The following is a 25,446-nucleotide window of genomic DNA, read 5'->3' as shown; positions in this document are numbered from 1 at the left end:
GTTCAAGGTCACACAACTAATGTCTGAAGCCAAAGTGAACTCAAGACTTTTTGTCTCTAAGCCCAGTCCCACTGGATCACCTAGCTGCTGTCTATATAGTTCTGTTACTATTTGAACAGGGGCTAGATTATAATCTGTCATAGATGCTGTAAGGGTGCTTCTTGTCTCATTTTGGGTCTGAATTGCATGGCCTCTAATGTCCCTTTTACTTCCAGGCTCCTGTGATTGTAAGATTTCTCCTTTTTTCCCCATTTTGCCATAGAAAGAGAATTTTCTGTTTCCACAAAATGTGATTTAGTTTTGAATCCAACTAGTTTTAAAATTAAAAAAAGGAGTATTTTAGATGGTCTTGTTCAAAGCTATCAAAAGCATCCAGTGATCTCATTTATTGTGCAGATTCTGAGCTAAGGTTGTTTTTTCATGGCAATAAGGTTGAGTGACTTTCCCAAGGTCACATAGCTAGGTAATTATTAAGTATTTGAGACTGGATTTTAACTCAGGTCCTCCTGACTCCAGGGATGGTGCTCTATCCACTGTGCCACCTAGCTGCTCTAGAATCTGAACTTTTAATTTTCTGTTAGGGATTGAAAAATAACCTATGAAACGCTGGCTAGAAGTTAGCAAGGAATAGACTAAGGGGCCTTTCAATTTATGCTAGATTATGTCGTAATACAAGGATCAAAAGACATGTACTAAACATGGTCCTCTATTGTGAATGTGAAAGATCTATTTATTAAAATCCTGACTGATGGAAAAGTAGATTTCATTAGTCATAAACTCACCATAATGCTGGAACCCTCAGCTATGATTATAGCTATCAATAGATTAACAATAGCTATATATGAGAAGGGAAGGGAAAGTAATAACATAGTACTATGTTTATGGTTGTTTACAATAGATTCTTTACACATATTTCATTTGATCCTCCCTACAATCCTGGAAGATAGGTCCTATTATTATCCCCATTTCACAGTTGAGGAATTTGGGCCAACACAAGTTTAGTGACTTGCTCAGTCACATAATTAGCATGTGTTAGATGAGATATTTGAACTTAAAATAATGATAAGTATATTTTAATAAAATTGATTTCCTATGTAAGTCTACATATTTCAGGAAAATATATATATAATAAATATTTTATATGTTATATAAATATGTATATAAATCTGACAGATTTTTTTTAGTGTTTCATATTCACATTAAGTCCTTGACTTAAAATAAGGAAAAGAAGAATTTGCTTCCTTTTATGAAATTTTTCAGGGGAAAAGGGTAGCCTATTTTATTTAAACAAGCATTCTGCTCTTTTTGTTTACTCTCCCTTTTTATTGAAGGGCAGTTCTTTTATAAGACTGTTCCTAACCCAGAGTGACTAAGCTTAAAAAAATGATAACTATATTTTAATAAAACTGGTTTCCTTTGTAAGCCTAAATACTTTACTTAAATATATATGTAAATATACATATACATGTTAAAATATTATTCTTTATATATATAGTAATTCCTTTGATACCTTTAAAATGTCTTTGAATGGAAATATGTGAAACATGATTGTGCATGTATGACCTATATCAGATTACTTACTATCTTATGGCAAGGAGAGAGAGAAAACTTTACAAAACTGAATAACAAAAACCATTTTTTCATGAAATTGGAAAATTAATTAATTAAAAAATGATAAAAAACAAAATGTCATTGAGAAAAGATCTAGGTAATGGAACAAGATGGGTAATAAATGGAAAATTAAATTGAAAGTGGGGCCAAGTTTAATCAAATGCAAAGAAATTGGAGATACTCTACAGGTGGAGATGGATATCAATGGGTTTTCCACATTCTAAATGAAGAGAGGCAACATATAGTGACCATAGAAACAATCTCAAAGCTAGGAAGACCAGTGTTTGGGTTCTTCCACTGACCTATACTTTATGACTGTCGAATAGTCGAAATCTCATATTCCAAGCAGCAACTGTCTAAAACTATAACTTGAAATAAAGGTGCTGACTTTCATTGTTAGAAGGTGTTCTCTCTTACTGGAGTTTTGTATACCCTTAAAGTCACAAATAGAATCTCTATTTCTAACTGAATAAATACAAAGTAATGGATGTAAAATATTACTTTGACCTCTTCCACACAAACAACAAAATAAATAGATTTACTTTATATTTAGCTATAATTTTCCTAACAGAAAACCATTTTAACCAAAAGAAAAAGCTCAGAAGGATACACCCAAAATGAACCTGTTCAGAATGTCTACATTTTGCAATATTTCAATTCAACATAAGCACTTTGGAAAATCACATTGAAGGAGGCAATTTGTTTAATGCTTTGAGTGCCAGGATGAGGATTTCCATCTGAATCTTTTAGCAAATTAGAACCTTCTCTATTGCCAACTAAGCAACTGGAGCAATGTTCTACACTATTACACAGTATGACTGCTGAGCATGTGCTTCTTGGCTGAAGTTAGTGTCATTTAGTGTGAATTTGGAAACCTCATGGAGGGTTCCATTTATGTATTTTGCTTATTAATGTAGAGTTTCCAAACTTCAGAGGTGGCCTTCATGCCATATGTGTAGATGAGAAACATGGTATATATTGATACATTTATCTATACTCTAAGAAGAAACCCTGAGTTAACATAATCATGATCTATATGTCTCTGCAGTGGGTACCTATTATACACTGAATTCATGTTTTATTTAGTTAAAGTTCAAATTCTCAATTCATATTTCATTTCTTATAAATTGTGTCCATCTGTAAAGATAATCTGGAAAATGGCAACTTTGTCTTAAAACTGACCATTAAGAAAAGAAGGTCCCATATATATGCATTTGCGTTCCTAACACCTCATTATTAATAATGGCTTGATTATCTCCAGCAGTCTCAGAGAGGGCATTTTCTTCCAGGAAAATATCCTTAAAGAATACTACTCTAGTAGTAATCTAGTACTAGCACAGTAGAGGTAACTACACTATTATATTTCCCAACATGAGAAATGTTCATAATGAATTATTTGTCACTCCATAGATAGGCAGTTATTGTTGCTATTTAAATATGGAGACAAAACCCAACTTAGTGGAAAGGGAATCAGCCTCAGAATCAGGAACACTTGTGAGTGAGTAATATTTTTGACATATACTGATTGTGTGATCCTATGATCACACATAACTTTCCAAGCCCCAGGCAACACTGTAAGGCAACACCTTATAATTAGATGTTGCCAAGTAGGTATCCATCAAATTTGGCAGAGCAAGTTTCCTTTTAGGACTTCCTTATATCAATGTCACTACAAGTCTAGTCCAAAAGGAACTGAAATATAACAAATGAAATCATGGTTAATTAATTTATATTCCTCACTTGATATTTTGTTTATATTTAAAATATTTCTTTCTGGTATACAGACAAGTATAAAAATAACTATATGATATAGTGCATGTGGGAGGAATAATGGTACAGTAGGAAAAAAAAGGTGTGGAGTCAGAAGTCCTTATATATAGGCTCAGCCATAATGTGTATAACTTTGAATAATCCTCATCATGAGTCAATTTCCTGATATCCTAGAAAAGTATATGTGTGTGCTACAATAAATCTTTAGATTTTTTTGAAGGGACTGGTCCCATGTGTAGTACTTAGAAATGTTTTACATATATATATATATATTTGTCTACAAAGGCAGCGACTCATCCCAGCCTTCCCCCAAACCCTTCTAAGTAATTAAATCAAGACTCTAAATAGATTCTAGAGTGGCAAAACCTTCAAAGTGATGGAGTACATCAATTTTCCAGCCCAAGTCATCTTAGAAGATTGGCAACTAAGGTCTGTTGTACCAGAGAGAGAGAGAGCCATGCCAATGCAAACTGGCACCAGCAATCCAGGAACAGGCAAAAGGGCAACTGTATTGGTGTCATCTGTGAAGGTTTCCAGACTTCTCAGCCCATGGACACCAAAGACAAGGTCATCAGGAAAGGTCTGTCGCCCCAAGGTGAGCAGAGCACATTACAGAAGAATCCAGTAGAGGGCTCACCAGTAGGGCTCCAACCTCAGCATACCAGAAGCAGACCTTAGGAGCAACTGAAACATCAATATCAGATGCTTCCAGAGCTCTTAGGTAAGGGGTGTGGAGGGTCTGAAGGAGATTTCAGAGGGCTTTTTGTTAACCTTCACATGGGACTCTATTGCTTCTCTCATACATGAATCTGAGCCATAGTCTTGGGTCACAATATCAGGGAAAGGAGAAGAAGAAGCACACCAGAGCTCACTGCCTCCAGGGATAAGATCTTCCTCACAGTTCCAGGGAAGAAATGAGTGTTTGTGATCATGCACAGGTCAGAAGAGGAATAAACACTTCTTAAGTCATACCACCTTGGAAGAAAACATAGATGGCCTTAAAAGTATCCCTGAAAGCAACTGTACACAACCCCCCCCCCACCAAAGGTTTGGGATGATGTGTCTGCCACCTGGAAATAGAGCCCAATTTTTAACAAAGAGTGAAAATCAAGTCACAGGCTAGGGAAATGATCAAACAGAAAAAAATTTCTCCTTAGAAAGTTACTATAGGGACAAGGATGATCAAAATACACACTCAGAAGAAGATAAATGCTAAAGCTGCCACATCCAAAGGCTCCATGGAAAAACTGAATTAATTTTAGGAGGAATTCAAAATGGATTTTAGAAATCAAGTAAGAGAGGTAGAGGAAAAAATTTGGAAGACAAATGAGAATGAGATAAGGAAAACATGAAAAATTAGTCAGCAACTTGGTAAAGGAAGCACCAAAAATGTAGAAGAAAATAACACCTCATTGGGGAGCCAAGATGGTGGCAGGAGAACAGCCTTTCCTAGGAGCTCTCTCCAAATTTCAAAAATCTTAAAATTATCACTGTAACTAAATTTCTGAGAGACAGAACCCACAGAAAGAACCAGTGAGGTAATTCTCCAGCCCAAGGTAACCTGGAAAATAGTGGGAGAGCTCTGTTCCACAGGGTTGGAGGGGGCAAAGAGGCTTCAGCCTTCTGGGAACAATTACAGGGTGCCTGGGTCCCTGGGAGCCCCAGCTCCTGGCAGCAGAAGCAGTTTCCTGACCTGCCACCCCAGGGAGCACCAAGCACAACTTGGAAGGTCAGCAGGAAGACCTCTGCCAGAGTGAGCGTTCAGGTCAGCATGGCCTTCCTGTAGCCCTTAGCACAGTCCAGATACCAGGAAATGGAAAAAAGTCCGTGGAATTTCTCAGTAGGAGCCTCCTGGCAGCTGCTCCTAGAGCACTCAGCCCACAGAAGGTAAGGGAGTAGAAGGAGACTGTCGAGGTCTGTCCTCTATTGCTGGGACAGGACTCTGTGGCTTTGACCATATTCAGACCCTAGTCATAGTCTGGGCCCTCATAGAGCAGGAACCTTCCTCACAACTATGGAGCAGAGGGGTGAGCTTGTGGTCATCCACAGACCAGGAGAGCAATCAGAGCCTCCCATAAGACACTGAAGGAAAACTCAGGAAGTTCCCCAAAACCAAGCACAGACTGGGGAAATGAGTAAACAGAAAAAAAGGAACCTAACCATGAACAATTACTTTGGTCCCATGGAATATCAAAACACACACACTCTGAAGGTGAGTAAGTCCAAGTTTCTGCATCTAAAGACACCAGGAAATATAGAAGTTGGGCTCAGGCTATGACAGAGGTCAAAAACAATTTTGAAAATCAAGTATGTGAGGTAGAAGAAAAATTGGGAAGAGAAAAGAGGGAGATGCAGGAAAAACTTGAAAACGAACTCAGCAGCTTAGTCAAGGAAATCCAAAAAAATGATGAAGAAAATAACAAAATCAAAACTAGTTTGGGTCAAATGGATAAAATAGTTCAAAAAGTTAATGAGGAGAAGAATGCTTTAAAAAGCAGAACTGGCCATATGGAAAAGGAGATAAGAAAGCTCTCTGAGGAAACCAAATTCTTCAAATGTTGAATGGAGCTAAAGGAAGCTGATGACTTTGTGAGAAATCAAGATACAATAATTCAACACCAAAAGAATGAAAAACTGAAAAAAAAATGTGAAATATATCATTGAAAAAAACAACTTATCTGGAAAACAGATCCAGTAAAGATAATTTAAAAATTATTGGGCTACCTTAAAGTCATGATCAGGAAAAGAGCCTTGACTTCAGTTTTAAAGAATTTCTAGAGGAAAATTGTCCTGATATCCCAGAAGCAGAGGGAAAAATAGAACGGAGGGAATCCACTGATCTACTCCAGAAAGAAATTAAAAAAAAAAAACAAACCCCAGGAATATTATAGGCAAGTTCCAGAATTCCCAAGTCAAAGAGAAAAATACCACAAGCAGTCAGAAGGAAACAATTCAAATATTGTAGAGCTGCAATCAGGATTACCCAGGATTTAGGAGCAACCACGTTAAGGGCTTGTTGGACTTGGAATGTAATATTCTGGAATGCAAAAGAGCTTGGAATACAATCAAGAATCAACTACCCAGCAAAACTGAACATCCTTTTCCAGGGGAAAAGATGGACTTTCAATGAAACAGGGGAATTTCAAATGTTCCTGATGAAATGACCAGAGATGGACAGAAAGATTGGTCTTCAAGTACAGGACTCAGGTAAAGGATACAGAGGGTGGACAAGAAGGGTAATTTAATGATGATGAATGTAGTGTATTCCTTCATGGAACTATGATACTGATAAAAATCATTTGAACATTCTCAGTTATAAGAGCAGTTAGAAGTAATTTATATAGACAAGGCAAAGGAGAAAGCTGAATTTGAAGGTATAATATATTTTTTAAATGGAGTCAATGGGTGAAAGGGAAATGTACTGAGAGAAAGGAAAGGAAAGGAGAATAGACTAAAATATTTCATGTACAAGAGTCAAGAAATAGCTTTTGCAATGGAGTGGGAGTGGGGAAGGTGAGGGGGGGAATGTGGGAAGCTTAATTCTCATCTGGAATGGCTCAGAGAGGAAACAGCATACATGCTCAAGAGGGTATGGACATCTCTAAGAAAAAGGAGAGAAGGAGGGCAAGGGGAGGGGAGGGGAGGGGGATGTGGGTGACAGAGGAGAGGGTAGATCATAGGAGAGGAGAGTCAGATATAATACATTTTCTTTTTTACTTTTTTGCAAGGTGGCCTGGTCAGGACCATGAGGCCGGGTGGTTGCTGGGTCTCTGGGTTGGGATGTAGACTTGGGGCCTCTTGGCCCCAGGGCCAGTGCTCTGTTCACTGTAACACTCAGCTACCCCACAGCACATTTTTGAAGAGGGACAAAATGAAAGGTGAGAGAAAATATAATAGATGGTAGTGGGGAGGAATGAATAGAGGGAGTTACAATCAGCAACAGCAACTGTGGAAAAATATGGAAGTAACTTCTCTGATGGACTTATGATAAAGAATGTGATCCACCTGAGAAAGAGCTGTTGGTATAAGAATACAGACTGAAATGCATTTTTTTTCTCTTTCCTTCACTTTATTTCTCATGAGGTTTTATATTTTGTGTCTGTATGTGTGTGGGGGGGTATTATGTTTATTTTAACAACAAGAATATTTTAGTAATGTGTAAATAAATTAAAGAAAATTTTTAATAAAGAAAATCATACCTTATAAATCAGACCAGGCCAAATGATAAAAAAGGTATAAAAAGCTAATGAGGAGAAGTACATCTTAGAAAGCAGAATTGGACAAATGAAAAAGGAGGTAAAAAAAACTCAGAGAAGAAAATAATTCCTTCAAAATTAGAATTGACTAAATGGTAGCTAATGACTTTATGAAAAATCAAGAATCAATAAAACAAAACCAAAAGAATGAAAAAATAGAAAACAATGCAAAATATTTCATTGAAAAATCAACTGATCTGGAAAATAGGTCGTAAGAGAAAATTAAAAATTATTGAACTACTTAAAAGCCATGATCAAAAAATAAGAGATTAGACATCATCTTTCCAAAAAAATATCAAAAAGGTACCTTGATATTCTAGAACCAGAAGTAAAATAGAAATACACAGAGTCCACTGATCATTCCTAGAAAGACATTCCAAAATTAACACTCCTAAAAATATTGTAGCTGAACTTCAGAACTCCCAGGTCAAGGAGAAAATATAGTAAGCAGTCAAAAAGAAACAATTCAATTATCATGGAACCATAGTTAGGATTAATATAAGATTTATTAGCTTCTACTTTAAAGTATCCTATGACTTGAAATATAATACTCCAGAAAGCAAAAGAACTCAAGAATCATCTATCAAGCAAACTGAGCATATTCTTTCAGGGGAAAAGATGAAAATTTTGTGAAATAGAGGACTTTTAAACTTCCTTATGAAAAGACCAGAGATGAATAGAGAATTTGATCTTCAAATATGAGACTCAAGTGAGGTAGCAAAAGATGAGCAGTTAAGGGAAATCATAAAGAACTTAGTGGATTTGGGGTGGCTAGGTGGCACAGTGGATAGAGTACTGGCCCTGGAGTCAGGAGTACCTGAGTTCAAATACAGCCTCAGAGGCTTAATAATTACCTAGCTGTGTGGCCTTGGGCAAGAAACTTAACCCCATTTGCCTTGCAAAAAAACCTAAAAAAAATATAACTTAGTGGGTTGAATTGTTTATGTTTCTTGATGGGAAGTTTTATATATATATATATATATACATACATATATATATATATACATATATATATATATGTATATATATTCCTTCTAACTGTTCTGATTATGAAAAAGTTTGTATGAGAGCACAACCATGCATTGAATATGAAATGATGATATCTAAAACATATATAAAATTAAAAGTTGAGAGAGGAATGCAATTGGAGAAAGGGAAAAGGGGGGGTAAGGGTAGAATGGGGTAAATTATTTCCCATAAAAGAAGCAAGAAAAAGCTTTTACAATGAAAGAGGGAGTGGTTAAGGGATAGTGAGTGAAGCATACTCTCATTAGAATTGGCTTAAGCATGCACATTAGATTTGCTATAGAAATCTATCTTACCCTAGAGGAAAGTAAGAGGGATAAGAAAAAAGGGTGGGGGATGGAAGAGGTGAGTCAAAGGGGCTAGTCAGAAGCTAAACACTTTTGAGGAGGGCAGGGTGAAAGGAGAGGAAAGAGCAAAATAAATGTGGATGTGAAGAATAGGATGGGAGGAAATACAGTGAGGAATTGTAACTGTGAAAACAAAACTGAAGCAAATTTCTCTGAAAAGTCTTTTTTCAAACATAGGAAACTGAATCAAATTTATAACAATTAGAGCCATTCTTCAATTTATGTATTATCAAAAGATATGAACAGTTTTCAGATGAAGTTATCAAAAGTCTATAATAAAACTTTAAAAAATGTTCTAATTCACTCTAAATTGGAGAAATACAATTTAAAACAATTCTGAAGAATTCCACATAGCTATTAGCTTGGTTAAAAGTGCAGAAAAGGAAAATGAGGGGATGCAGGGAATATGAGATATTGATGCATTGTTGGTGGAGTTGTGAACTGGTTCACCCATTCTGTAGAACAAATTGAAACAATGCCCAAAGGACAATAAAACCATCTATATACACCGTTTGACCTATCCATGCCACTACTAGGTCTGTGTTCCAAAAGAGTTGTAAAATAAAAAAAAAAGAACCTATATATACAAAGATAATTATAACAGCTCTTTTCTTGTGGCAAGGAATTAGAAATCGAGGGGATACCCATAAACTGGGGAATAGCTGAACAAATTGTGGTATTTGATCATGATTGAATGTTATTCTATAAGAAATGATGAGCAGAATGCTCTCAGAAAAATCTGGAAAGACTTATATGAGATGATGCATTGTGAAATGTTCTGTGTACAAAGTAATAGCAATATTGTAGTATGATCAGCAGTGAATGACTTAATTTTCCTCAGTAGTATGTGACCTAAGACAATACTGAAGGATGCATGGCAAAGAATGCCATCCAATCCAGAGAAATAACTGTGCTTGAATACAGATTGAAGCAAACATTTTAAAATTTTTTCTTGAGATTTTCTGTTTTCTAGGAAGGAGGATATATGCTTTCTTTTACAATTTGGAAATGCTTTGTATGACTACACATTTATAGCCTATTTCAAATTGCTTGTTTTCTCAATGAGGGGTAGTGAGTGTGTATCAGGAAGAAGGGAGAGAATTTGTAATTCAAAGTTTTAAAAATCAGTGTTTAAATTTGCTTTTACATAGGACTGGGAAATTTTTTAAATTAAATTAAAAAAAATTTAAGCTATATAAGAAACAGAGATAGAGACAGTGATAAGACATACACATATGTGCATGCACACACACACACTGTCAGAGACAGAGGTACAGATGACTAAGAAAAAGAGACAGAGAGAGAGACAGAGAGAGACACACACACAGACACAGAAAGAGAGAAAGAGAGTCAGAGACATAGAGAGATTCAGAGACAGAGAGAGAGAGAGAGAGAGAGCTACAGAGACGAAGACAGAGAGAAACAGAGAGATAGAGACAAAGACAGAGAAAGTGAGACAGAGAGAGGTAGAGATACAGAGTGAGAAAGTAAACTTTTGAACTTTCAATTCTAGGTTGAAGAGTTTCATTTTGATTCTTGGCAAAATTGTACAATATATTATTAAACATATAATTAGGGAAATATATAATTAGTGAAAATAAAGGAATAAATGAAAGCATTGCTCTTTAAGATTCACAGTGAAAACATTAAAAAACAGTCCTCAATTCTCAATTTTTTTAGAGGGGGGGTAATTAATGGATCAATGCCATATTCTAAATAGTGTGTAAGAATTTTACCAACCACCTCTTGTTCTCCCTGTGACCAAGACTGGTGATATATAAATATAGCCAATATAGTTAGGTGGATTCAATAGTGATTCAGTGACCACATTCAAAAAATGTTCCAGGGATTTATATAGATAGCATTTTCCTTGAGGGCAGAGACTCATTACTAATTTTGAAACTATTGCTGGCATGATGTCAATATATAATAATAACAACTTGAGGAAACAAGTCAACATTTCCATCAATGAGTCAGATAAAATTATAGATGACATGACTTATCAAAATACACATCAATTGGGATGGAACCAAGATGGTGGAGTAAAGGCAGGGACTCCCATGAGTTCTCCCCCAAATCATTCCAAATTCCTTAAATAATGACTCTAGAATTCTAGAGTGGCAGAATGGACAAAAAGACTTAGTGAAACAATTTTCCTGTCTAAGGCAACTTGGAAGATCCCTGGGAAGGGTCTTACACTGATATTAGAAAGGAGCACATCACAGGGTCAAACCAAGGGGTGCCTGGGTCTGTGGCAGTGGGGTGGTTTCCAGACCTCTTAGCTCAGGGATTGCCAACATTTGGGCAGGTCAATTGGGCTGCTTCCAGAGCACATAGCTCAGGGAAGGTAAGAAGGTCAGGGCAGATTACTGAGGTCTCTTTGCTCTCCCTGAGGCAAGATTCTTGGTTTCCCCCATCCACAGATCCAGGTCCCAGTCTGAGGTTTAAGTCTCAGAAAATGGGGAAGAAGCACAATAGAGCTCATGGCCTACAGCAGAGCTGGGACACTCCTCATGGTTCTAGGACAGACAAAGGAGTGTTTTTGGTCACCCACAGACCAGGAGAGAAGTCAAAGCCTCTTCTAATACCTTGGAGGAAGCCAGAACATGCAGGACCCTCTTGGGGTGGGGGGGGTGTCTGACATTGTTTGTAATAATCTTCAAAAGCTTGGGACAGTGCATGCTCCACCCTAGTAGCAGAGCCCCACCCTGATAAAATCAAGTCAAAGTCTGGGGAAATGAGCAAACATCAGAGGAAAAATAATCCAGCCATAGAATATTACTTTGACCCCATGGAGTATCAAAGTACACACTCAGAAGATAACAAAGTCAAAGCTCCTACATCCAAGAAAACTCTCCAAGAAAACTAGGAATAAGTCTCAGGCTATAGAAGAGCTCAAAAAAGATTTTGAAAATCAAGTAAGGGAGGTAGAGGAAAAATTGAGAAGTGAAATGAGACTGATGTGGGGAAGATCATGAAAACCAAGTCAGCAGCATAATGAAGGAGACACAAAAACAAATACTGAAGAAAATAACATCTTGGGGCAGCTAGGTAGTGCACCTATCCTGGAGTCAGAACCTGAGTTCAAATTTGACTTCAGACACTTAATAATTTTCTAGCTGTGTGACCTTCGGCAAGTCACTTAACCCCTTTGCCTTAAATAAATATTTTTTTTTTTAAAAGAAAATAACATCTTAAAAACGAGTTTGGTTCAAATGGAAAAAATGGTCCAAAAAGCCAGAGGAGAAGACTGCCTTAAAAAGCAGAATTAGCCAGATGAAAAAAGAGATTCAAAAGCTCTCTGAAGAAAATAATACCTTAAAATGTAGAATGGAGCTAAGAGAGATTGATGACTTTGTGAAAAACTAGAAACAATAAAACATAACCAAAATGAATGAAAAACTAGAAGAAAATGTGAAATATATCATTGTATAAATAGTTGACCTGGAAAACATATCCAGAAGAGATAATTTTAAAATTATGGGACTACCTGAAATTCATGACTGGGAAAAGAACCCCGACTTCCATTTTTCAAGAAATAACCCAGGAAAATATCCATGATATCCAAGTAAGGGTAAAATAAAAATTGAGGGAATCTACCAATCACCTCCTGAAAGAGATCCCAAAATAAAAACTGCCAGAAGTATTGTAACCCAATTCCAGAACTCCCAAGTCAAGGGAAAAAATATTATAAGCAGTCAGATAGAAACAATTCAAATATCATGGAGCTACAGAAAGGATAGCACAAGATCTTGCTTCTAAATTGAGGGCTTGTATGGTTTGGAATATGCTATTCTGGAAGGCAATGGAGCTTGGTTTACAACCACAAATAAACTACCCAGCAAAACTGAAAATATTATTTCAGGGAAAAAAGATGAACATTCAATGAAATAGGAGACTTTCAGAGTTTCTTGATGAAACAACCAAAGCTGAACAGAAAGTTTAATCTTCAAGTATAGGACTCAGATGAAGCATAGAGAGGTTGGATGGGGAAGGCAATTATGAGGGACCTAATGATGTTGAACTGCTTGTATGGGAAGATGATATTGATAACTCATGTGAACCTTCTCATTTATTATGATAGTCATAAGGAACATTTATAAGCAAGGGACAGGAGGGAGTTGAATTTGAAGGTATAATATATTAAAAAGATGGATTTAATGAGGGGGGAAAAGAATGTACTGGGAGAAAGGAATAAGAGAGGTAGATTCAGTTAAGTTATTTTAAATAAAAGAGGCAAGACAAAGCTTTTGCAGTGGAGTGGAAGAGGAGGAGGGTGAGGGGGATTGAGTGAGTCTTTACTCTCAATGGAAGTGGCTCACAAAGAGAATAACATGCATACTCAATTGGGTGTAGAAATTTAACTTACCCTAGAGGAAAATAGAAGAGGATAGGGATGGGAGAAAGGGGACAAGGGGAGGGGAAGGGGGTGTAGGATATATAAGGATGTAGGATATATAAGAGAAGGAAGATCATGGGAGAAGGTGGTCCTCCTCCACTTTGAGGAGGAACAAGATCAAAGAGAGCATAGAATAAATGGGGGTGTAGGGGGAAATAGTGTGAAGGGAAATACAACTAACAATTGCAACTCTGGGAGAAAATATTGAAGCAATCTTTCTGATGGACTTGATAAAAAATGCTATCCATCCCAAAGACAGAACTGATAGTGTCTGAATATAGATTGAAGTGTACTTTTTTCCTCACTTTATTTTTCTTGAGGTTTCTCTTTTTGTGTGTGTGTGAGTGTAGGGGGCTTATGTTAATTTTACAACATGAATACTGTAGTAATGTTATTTATGGCTATACATTTTTAACCTTCATGAAGTAACTTGCTTTCTCAATGTGGGGAGAACATGGTAGGAAGGGAGAGAATTTGGAGCTCAAGGTTTTGGAAGCAAATGTTGAAATTTGCTTTTGCATATAGGTGGGGGAAAACTTAAAACTTAAAAAATAAATTATAAAATAAGAACGAATATCAAACAAGGAAAAAAATATATATATGACCAGAGGCTAGAAGGGATGACAAGCATATAGAATAAGAATCAGAATCATTCATTTCATTTGCAATCAACTCCTCTGCTTGGTTTTGATTCTACCATTCTTATCATTATTTCCCATTATTCCTAGCATCCCCCCCCTCCAGCAAAAGCTTATGACGAGAAAGTAAATCATCATGAATTTTTTTTCCAATTTAGGAACTCAAAACTCTTCAATATTTTCAGGAAGTCCTATAATTTTCAGGTTGCCCCTCTTTGATCTATTCTCGAGATCAGTGGTTTTGTTGATGAGGTATTTTACCTTTGCTTCTATTTTTTCTATTTTTTGATTTTGTTTGACTGACTCTTGGTGTCTCATGGAGTCATTAGTTTCTGTAGACTCCATTCTTTTTTTGGGGGAGGAGTTTTCTTCATTAACCTTTTGCAACTCCTTTTCCAATTGGTCACTTCCCCTTTTGAAAGAGCTTTCCATTTGTCCAATTGAGGTTTTGAGAGAATTAATTTCCTTTTGAATTTGCCCATTTGAGGATTTGAGAGAATTATTCTCATTTTGTATTTGTCCAATTCAGGATCTGAGAGATTTATTCTCATTTTGTATTGGTTCAATTGATGCTGCGAGAGATTTATTCTCATTTTGTAATTGTCCAACTGATGAGAGATTTATTCTCCTTTTGTATTTTTCCAATTGTACTATCTTAGGTTTTGTTTTCTTGTTGCAAGGTATTAATTGTCTCTCCCAAATTTTTAAGTTCCTTCCTTATTTCTTCAAGGAAGTCTTTCTGTGCTGGAGACCAGATTGTATTCTCCTCAGAGGTTCCAGGTCTCTCTGAGTTAGGGTCTTTCCCTTCCAGGAATTTTTCTATGGATCCACCTTTCCGCTGACCCGTCTTCATTTTGCTAAGACCTTGAGTTGGGGGGGGGGGGTGCTGGTTCACCAGGGCCTGGGATCGCTAAAGTCTTTACTCACGGAGTGCAATTTCTCTGGATGGCCAGTAGGAGGTGCTGGTTGCTTTCTCTGGAGTGTCTGTGACCTTGGGTGAGGCCTGCTCCTTTGCTTGAAGGGAGGAGTTGGAGCTAATGAGTTCTTGTTCAATCAATGATGGGCTTTACCCTGGCTTGAGGTCATTCCTCAGCTGGGCTGGTTCTTCTGCTCACACACCTGGGCCTGAGGCAGAAGTAGTTTGCGTTTGTTTGTTTGAGAGGAGGTCTGAGTTGTAATGGGACCAGAGGAGCCCAGGGATGGTGTCCGCAGCTCTCCTGAACCAGATCTCTCCCCCGAGCCCCGTCCCCAAGCTCCAGGGATACAAGCACCAACACCAGCACCTCTGGTCCCCCCGCGGACCCAAGCCCTTGTCGTCCAGCCCCACCACTGATCCAGCAGGTCCGGCTCGGGCCCTCAGACTCCTGGTTTCAATTCAGCTGTTAATCTGGCTGATTCGGGGCTGATCCTCCCTCTGAGCCCAGACTCACCTGCCTGAATTCGGCCAAAGCTGCTGCCGGAGACAAAACCTGAAGTAGATGTTCTTTCTCCTGGCTTTTCTTTCTAGGTTTTGTGGCTTGGATTTCTTTTAAGAGCTTTGTTTCACGTGATAGATGGGGAAGAGATCAGGAGACTTTAGAACTGTGCCTGTCTTCTCTCTGCCATCTTGACCCGGGAACTCAAAACTCAAAAAAGTTCTCCAGTTGCTCTGCTACTCTTGTTGAAGGACAAGAAGGTCAAGGAAGAAAGAACAACAGCAACAACAACAACAACAACAAAAAAAACCTCTTAAACTATGCATTTAGAGAAAGATTAAAATTGCAGTCATCTCTTCATTTGCCTTTTGCTCTACTTAGCTTTGATTACAATTTTATCATAATCCTCATTATGCCCATGTCTTGATGCCCTCTCCTTCCCTACCTTTTTTCAGTTTCCATTTGTGTTTTGCCATTCCCACATTAGATTGTGAACTCCTTGAGGGCAGGGCCTGGCTATTTGATGTTTTGTTTATTTTTGCCCTACTTGTAGCCCCCCAGCACTTAGTAGTTACCTAATAAATGTGTTATGATATCTTATGATTAAAAAATAGCAGGCTATGATGTGACAAAATCAACAAGAGGCATAAGCACTAAGCTCAAAGCTAGGATTGAAAAATCAACTGCACAAGTATAGGAGCGGGGAGGTATATGTTATTGTTTATTTTTATATTTTAGCATTTATTAAAGTGTTTACTATATCCATGGACTTTCAACTAAACTCCTAAAGAAAACAATTTATATTCTTTGTTTTCATTTCTCCCTTTCCATCATCTTTTCATGTCCCAGAAATTTGGGTTTCAAAACAACCTTTCAAATGAAACATTCTTCTCCAGTGTTACCAAGGATAGATTAATTATTACATGCAGTGACTGTTGTTCAAATTCCTTATTCTTCCTGACCATTGTTCTAGGCCAGGGAATAGACTTATCCAGTGATTAAGGGTTAAGGGACTCCCAAAGATCATTTAACAGTTAGCAAAAGTAAAACAAAGTTACTTAGCTATGCAGAAATGCCTGTGATCTAGATTGTACTGATGTCCTACTAGTTTGAGGGGTCCTGATTCTTTACAGGCTAAACTTTTAATACCATGACTCAGTAGTCTTAAAAGTGGAGTCCTTGACACCCCAGGTAACAGAGACCTGACTTCCCAATGAATGTGAACAACCAGTCAGAGAATGGGAAGTGGAGTAACATCCTACCCTCTCCAATATTGTCTATCATGGGGTTTGTATTCAATACAATCCTGCCAACCCACTTACCCCTTTCCTCTGCTTTGCAAGTTTATAAAATAAACACCCCCCCCCCCTTTTCTTATTTCTGAGATGACTGTCCCTGTAGATCAATTAAAACCTTACTGCCTTGGACACATACCGTAATTACTATACAGATACTACAGGTAAAAAAGTCCTTTGCCCAGCAAAAAGGACCTTCCCTCTACTCCCCACTCTCACCCATCACTTTGTGGCTAAGATTGTTGCTTTTAAGAGAAAAGACTCTATACTTGGGGTAATGATTTTTAGGAATCCTGCCCTTTCTGCTTTATCTGGGCTTCCCATCCCTACCCTCCATACCTTAGAAACATATTTTTTTCAGTTTAGACTAGAAAAGAATGAATTGTACAGATGGATTGAGATCCATATATAAACTCTTTATATTTTTATTACCCCTTCTCTTTATTAAACTTCATCTTCTTTGTTGAAAGTACCACTTTCTTCTAGTTATTCAGGTTCAAAACCTAGGTGTTATCATCTTTTTCTTATTGAAGAAGAAATAATAAACTTCCAAGTCTTATCCCTTTTCTCTCCATGATATGTTTTGCATCTGTCCCCTTCTTTATACTCACAGCTCTCTCTCTCTCTCTGTTTTCCAGATCCATTATCACTTCTTGCCTGTACTATTTTAATTATCCCTAGTGAGATCCCGCCTTCCGATGTCTCCACTCTAATTCATCATTCTTTATATGGTCAAAATTATTTTCTTAAAACTCAGGTCTGATCATGACTAACCCAATAAACTCCAAATAAAGTTTCCTGTTGAATTCAGGTAGTGTAGTTGTTAGAGAACTAGAGACTTACCTTCATGAGTTCAAATCTGCCCTCAAATATGTATTAGCTGGGCAACCCTGTTTGGCTCAGTTTTCTCACCTGTGAAATGATGGAAAGAAATAGTGAACTGCTTTAGTATCTTTGTGAAGAAAACTCCAAATGTGGTCATGAAGAATTGAACACAACTGAAAGGACAGATTGGCAATTGATTTTAGGATCAAATATCATTTTATCTTTCTCGAAGCTATATGCATATTTGTTTTAAATGAAAGTAAGAAATTTGAAGATAATTGCCCTAGGCAATCTAGATCTAGTTCAAGTCCTAGTTTTCTAGAATTACTAGAATTCATATAATGACATATCTATTAAATCATTTGTAATGATCCCTGAGGATCACTTATTGACTTAGAAAACTATCTACTTATCTATTTTGTTTTTATATATAAATACATCAACATATTAAAATTATAAAGGAACTGCATTTTAATCTCTTATGAACTACATTTGAAAGCATTATAGACTTAGGTCATAGGTCTGAGAGTTTTTCCCTTGACCAAATAAATCTTGGGAGATGTTTTCCAGGGTTTTTTTTTTATAAGTTTTTTTTTTTTTTTGTAAGGCAAATGGGGTTAAGTGGCTTGTCCAAGACTACACAGCTAGGTAATTATTAAGTGTCTGAGACTGGATTTGAACCCAGGTACTCCTGGCTCCAGGGCTGGTGCTTTATTCACTATGCCATCTAGCTGCCCCTGTTTTCCAGGTTTTTTTTTTAGGAAAGTCAATTCCGGTCTACATGTTAAGGACTTTAGTAAACACTTGATCCTCTTACCACAATTATCTTCAGATTTTTGTAATACTAAACACCTCTCCTTCTTTCAATTTCTTAAATGATACTTTTTGTTTTCTTGAATTCTGATGACACTTCTTTCCTGGTTCTCCTCTTATATAACTAATTTAATTGTCTCATTTTCTCTTGCAGGATCATCCTCCATGTTCCACTCCAGTAGCTTATTTCAGAGCCCTGTTTTATTTACATCACCTCTCATGAATCCAGTGACCACTTTTATGCAAAATACTCTCAAATTTGCATTCTCTTCTGAACCCTAGCCCAACTGCCTTATAGATATTTACATCTATTGGTTCAAAGGTGTCTCAAACTCAACATATCTAAAATAGAACTGATTATCTTTTTTGCATGAGCCAACCTTCCAAGCTTCCCTAATTCTGTCAAGGACAACCCATCTTAATAGTCATTCCAGGATCAAATCTTGAGTCAATGTTTTGTCTTCACCTTTCATTTTCACTCATTCCCCATATCAATTGGCTGTCAGGTCTTGTTTATTCTATCCCCACAACATCTTAGGCATCTGTTCCCTTCTCACCACACATATAGCCCTCAAAACCTCTCACCTAGGGTACTGCAAAAATCTTATGATTGATATTTCTGCTTCCAATGTCTAGTTCCTTTTTAGCACAGCTGCCAAATTGATATTCCTTAAGGACAGGTCTGCCTTTGTCACTATCCTGCAAAATAAATTATATTTACTTCCTATTGCATATTAGTAGAATAAAAAATTTCTTTGTTATTTTAAAATCTTCTTAATATGGCTCCCCTTATCCTTTCCAGAATTACTTCCCTTATAACCTTATAATTCCAATCAGAATTGGCCTATTTCCTATCCTTTGTCCATAACTTTCTATTTCCCTACCTTGATGCCTTTTGCATAGTCTGTTACCTAAAACCTGGACCAATTTCACTACTAACCTCTCCCTTAGAAGCCTTAGTTTCTTTTAAGTCTCAGTTCAGGTGACACTTCCCTATATCCTAACAGGTATTTATTCATCGCCACATTGCATGCACTTTATTTACACATCTCTGTCTATTTCGTATCCTTCTAATAGATTAGGGAAAGAATAATGCCATCTAGGGACCTCAGGAAGAGATTAAATAAAGAGAAGAGGTGAAATTTGAGTTGAGGCATTTTGGAAGTTAAAGATTATAAGAGGTAATAGTCAGAAAGAAATCTATGTCAGTATTGAGGAATGGCTTATATGATTGTACAGAGAAAGTGCAGAGGGTGAAAGGCAGAATCTGGAAACAAACTCATCAAGCTTAGCTGGGATATTAGTGCAGAATGCATAAAGGGCAGTAATATAAATGCTCTTCAGAGCCAGATAGCTGAGAGTTTTAAATGCTTGACAGAGGAGTTACTATATTATTATAGAAGCAATAAGAGGTTATTAAAATTTTCTGATCAAAGGAATGGCATGGTTTTAGCCATGTTAAAAAAAACACAACATTTTTAGTATTTAATTTTAAAGGAGATGGATTAAGGAAAGGGTAGAAGATTTGGAACCCTCATGGATCTCTGGTTTGACATGATGGAGGGGTTTACCATGCAGGGTTACCTAAGACAAACATGTCATAGTGGAAAGTTCTGACAAAAGGTGATCCACTGGAGAAGGAAATGCAAACCATTCCAATGTCTTTGCCAAGAAAATCCTATGGACAGTAGAGTTATTAACAGAAACCTGGGCATTTTGGGGAGATAGTATAGACAGAAGGGCCTAACATGCTATGGTACACTAGGTTGCAAAGAGTCAGATATGACTGAAGGACTGAACAAGAAGACTTTGAACAAGGAAATCATTAAGAAGACTGTTATATTAGGGTGGCTAGGTTGCATAGTGGATAGAGCACCGGCCCTGGAGTCAGAAGTACCTGAATTCAAATCCAGCCTCAGACACTTAATAATTACCTAGCTGTGTGGCCTTGGGGAAGGCACTTGACCCCATCTGCCTTGCGAAAACATAAAAAAAAATGAAGACTGTTATATTAGTATGGGTAAGAAGCTATAAAGTCCTAAAATACAATGGTTATTTTATGATTTTAAAAGAATGAATGGATTCAAGATATTGTGAAGATAGAACCAAAAATCCTTCACAAGTGATTTAGTTTTAGGGATGAGAAAGAGAAAAAGAAACAAGAATGATTCCCCTCTCTCCCTCTAGCTATGCTTTTGACTCTTAAGGATTTTAACAACATGCAACACCTCCTTTCCACCCTAAAACTTCCCTGTACAATACTGATTCCTTTTAACCCAATGGTTAGTGCTTTCTAGGGGTTGATAAACTTCATTCTGAGGAAAGGGACATGCCTTCCATTGTTCATTCCCCTCCTAAAAGTGTGTCTGGTTTTCAGGACTTTGGCATGCTATAGTTTGGGCAAGTTTTCTGAGTTCTACACCTTTTCATCTCCCTTTGATATTCTGTCTTCCCCAATTAGAAAGTAAACTACTTGAAGGCAAGAACTGTCTTCTTACTTGGAGCAATATCCTATGATCTAGCATAGTGCCTGGCTTGTAGTAATGGCCATGTTGGATTTGAAGGTCACATCCTTTAGGAAAGGAAAGACCAATTCATAGAACACTACCCATATGCAATGAGTACTGTCTTAGTCACAACCTTGAAGGGTCACCCCTGTGGCATAAGTATTGAAGAATACCTGGAGTCAGAGGCTAAACCACTCCCCAAGCATCACCCTTGTCCAGTCCACCATGGAAATACATTTAAACAAGGTCTTCTTGAATGGAGCTCTCTTTTTTTCTTTCCTCAGTTCTTCTTTGCAGGATGGCCAGTTTCTCTCTCTAAACCAGAGCCTTGTACTGCAGGTCTATGCTACTAGAGAACTAGAAGCCTCTGCTTCATGTGACTGGACTCACTCAAGTCTAAGCCCAAACAACTCTTAGGTCTATTTTCCTTTTTCTGTATCCCTCAGGCATTCTCACCTAGACTTTTATTATTCAACCTGTCCTTAAGCAGCTTATTGTCTCTCCAGGAAAAAAAAGTTTAATTTGTGAACTTTGCAGCCTTGTGAAATAAAAAGCCTGAGCTTTCCCAACTCCAGGGCTAGTCTATGAGTTTTTACCTTCAAGAACTCTCATCTTTATGACAGCACCACCAATTCCCCCAAGTATCAATTCCCTTGGTGGAATTATAAAAGTGTCTACAGGGTAGATAAGGAATTCTATTTTATGTGCTTATCCTTTGATCCAGCAATACCACTACTGGGTCTATACCCTGAAGAGATCATGAAAGGGTAAAAAAACATCACTTGTACAAAAATATTCATAGCAGGCCTGTGTGTGGTGATGAAGTATTGGAAATTGAGCGAATGTCCATCAATTGGAGAATGGCTGAACAAATTGTGGAATACTATTGTTCTATTAGATACCAGGAGGGATGGGAATTCAGAGAAGCCAGGAAAGACTTGCATGAACTGATGCTGAGTAAGATGAGCAGAACCACAAGAACATCATACATCCTAACAGCATCATGGGGATGATGATCAACCTTAATGGACTTGCTCTTCATCAATGCAATAATCAGGGACAATTTTAGAGTACCTATGACAGAGAATACCATCTGTATCCAGAGAAAGAACTGAGGAGTTTAAACAAAGAACAAAGTCTATTACCTTCATTTTTTAAAAATTATCTTATGTACTGCATAATTTTGGTATTCCTAATATTTTATTTTTTCCTCAAAGACATTTCTCTCTCATCACATTCAGTTTTGATCAATGTATAGCATGGAAACAATGTAAAGCTTATCAGACTGCCTTCTGTGGGAGGATGGGAGGAGGAAAGGGAGAGTGGGGGAAAAATTGTAAAATTCAAACTCTTACAAAAATGACAGGAATTCTATTTTACAAATGATGAGTTTTGAAATGTCTATAAAGCAACTAGCAATATCAGACTAAAATTCAGGAGATTTCAAAGTTTTAATTTTTTGCAAATATAAGTCAACAGTAGCACATTGACTTGCTCCCCTCCCCTCATCCCAAAGTCAAAGAAAATTTAAATTAATTTAATGAATTTAGTTTTGGGAAGAAAGGAATGAATGTCCCATTATATTTTGACCTACTTAAAGCACATCTAGACTTTTCTATTCGGTTTAGGGTGTCATATAGTGAAAAGAATATCAACAAGCCAGAGTAAATCCAGGGCAGGGAAATGAGGCTGTTAACTGGCCTAGAGACCATTTCATATAAAAGTCTGCTGAAGGAAATTGAGGTATCTAGCATAGAAAAGAAAAGACTTAGGGGAAAACATGATGGATATCTTTTAATATTAGAAGGGAAATCAAATGGAACAGGGATTAGACATTTTCTAATTGACCTCATACAGAAACAATGTGCATAGAGATTTAGGTTTGATATAAGGGGGAAAAAAACTTCAACCATTAGACTTGTCCTAAAGTGAAATAACTTATGTTGGTAGGTACTTGAATATCCTTCCTTTTTTGGTTTGAAAATGGAAGTGATGAGGGATTCCAATTAATAAGCCCCATCCTCAACATTCTGAGTGTCCTTTCTGGGTCTTTGCTAGAACCAGGAATTCTAACTAGAATATGGTTAGTGGCTTTACAGCCCCATCTCTGTTTTTTCCCAAGACCTTGTCTTCTGGTTTCCAGTTATCAGTATCCATTGTCATCCTTTAACTTTCTAAAAAAAATTATTTATTTAAGGCAATGGGATTAAGTGACTTGCCCAAATTCACACAACTAAGCAAATATTAAGTGTCTGAGTCCACATTTGAACTCAGGTCCTCTTGCCTCCAGAGCTGGTGCTTTATCTATTGCATCACCTAACTGCCCCCCCCCCCCACCTCCTATTCTTTAACTTTTACATGAAGATCTGGGTCTAGACTGCAAGAGACATAAACTCTTGTTATCAGTACCTAGAGTCTTCTTTGATAACCAAAGGTCCTCCTTAATAAACATGTTTACAGCTTAATTTTAAGTTCTGTCCCTTCTAATTATCCCCTCAGTAGCATCAACTTCTGACATTCAGACCCACTTCAAACAGACTTATTTGCCTGAAATCATTTTTCTCTCTTCTTTCTTCTTCTTTCCCTATATAAATGAGAATATGTCAGATTCCTCTTTGCTAGAGTATCTCCCAACTATCAGCCCACTGTGCCATCACAGTGCCCAATAAAATGCCAAGCCTCCTGGGAGAGAACCCATGTCTCATTAATTTTTTTCTCAGGCATCTTATGCCAAATTCCAACATTTTTAGTGTGCAAACTTCCACAGAAGCATGATGATCACTTGGTGGGCTTATTATGGAAAATGGAGTAAATAACTTCTGAGATCCTTTCCAACTTTAAAATTCTACAAATACTTGATCATTTTTTGATAAATAATCCATAAACTTTTTCAGTGTATTTACTGGGAAAGAGAATTCTTTTGAGATGTTTATTGGGAAGTGTCTTATGACAAAACAAACTACATTAGTTGTTTTAAAATAAAGGAACATGAGAACCCAGGACTCAATACTTCAAAACCAAAAAACTGAAAAATTAGAAGAAAATGTGAAACATCTCATTGAAAAAACAACTAATATGGAAAACAGATTTAGGAAAGATAATTTAAAAATTATTGGAATATCTGAAAGTCATGATCAGGAAAAGAGCCTTGACATCATTTTCAAAGAATTATTACAGGAAAATTGCCTTGATATTCTAGAAGCAGAGGGCAAAATAGAAATGGAGAGAATCCACCAATCCCCCTTAGGAAAGAGATCCCCCAAAAACCAACCCCTAGGAATTTTATAGCCAAATTCCAGAACTCCCAAGTCAAAGAGAAAATATTACAAGCATCCAGAAGGGCACAGTTCAAATATCGTGGAGCTGCAGTCAGGATCACACAGGACTTAGCAGCAACTACATTGGAAGCTCGTAGGGCTTGGACTATAATATACCAGAAGGCAAAAGAGCTTAGAATGCAACTGAGAATCAACTACCCAGCAAGGCTAAATATCTTCTTCCAGGGAGAAAGATGGACTTTCAATGAACCAGGGGAATTTCCAATGTTCCTGTTGGAATGGCCAGAGCTGACCAGAAGGTTTGATCTTCAGATACAGGACTCGGGTGAAGCATGGAGACTGGAGGAGAAGGGGGAAATATGAGGGACTTGATGATGATGAACTGCATGTATTCCTGCATAGAAAAATGACACTGATAATACTCATATGAACCTTCTCAGTTAATAGAGCAGGTAGAGGGAGCTTTTATAGTTGAAGCACAGGAGAAAGCTGAATTCGGAGATAAAATATGGTGTAAAAATGGAGTCAATAGAAAAAAGGGAAATGTAAAGAGAGAAAGAAAAAGGAGAGGGGGAAGAGGCCAAGATATTTCACATAATAAGATTTTTCTTTAAAACAATGAGCTATTGCAATGATATGGAAGGGGGGAAGACAAGGGGGAATGAGGGAATCTTTGTTCTCATCAGAGGTGGCTAGGAGAGGAAACAGCATATATACTCAATGGGGTATAGGCATCTGGAGTAAGAAGGAGAGAAGGGGGACAGGGGGAAGGGGAGGATGTGAGTGATGGAGGAGAGGATGGACCACGGGGGGGAGAGTGGTCAGATATAACACATTTTCTTTTTTACTTCTTGCAAGGGGCTGGGATTGGATGGCCTGTCTGGGACCATAAGAGCACATGGATGCTGGGCCTAAGGGGTGGTATGGGGGCTCAGGGCCTCTTGGCCCCAGGACCAGGGGCCTGTCTGCTGCACCATTCAGCTACCCTACAGCAGAGTCAGAGTGAAAGGAGAGAGAAAATATAGTACATGGTAGTGGAGAAATAAGAAAGGAGGGAGTTGCAATCAGCAATGGCAAAGGTGGAAAAATATGGAAGTAACTTTTGTGATGGACTTATCATAAACAATGTGATCCACCCACAACAGAGTTGTTGGTGTTGGAACAAAGATTCAAGCACATTTTTTATTATTATTATTATTTGGGGGGGGATGTAGGGCAAATGGGTAGGCTGGGTGGCCTACCTGGGGTCGCATAGCAGGGTGATCA

Source organism: Macrotis lagotis, chromosome 6 (assembly GCF_037893015.1).
Source record: "Macrotis lagotis isolate mMagLag1 chromosome 6, bilby.v1.9.chrom.fasta, whole genome shotgun sequence".
Lineage (NCBI taxonomy): Eukaryota > Metazoa > Chordata > Mammalia > Peramelemorphia > Peramelidae > Macrotis > Macrotis lagotis.
This window is presented reverse-complemented; position numbering follows the sequence as displayed.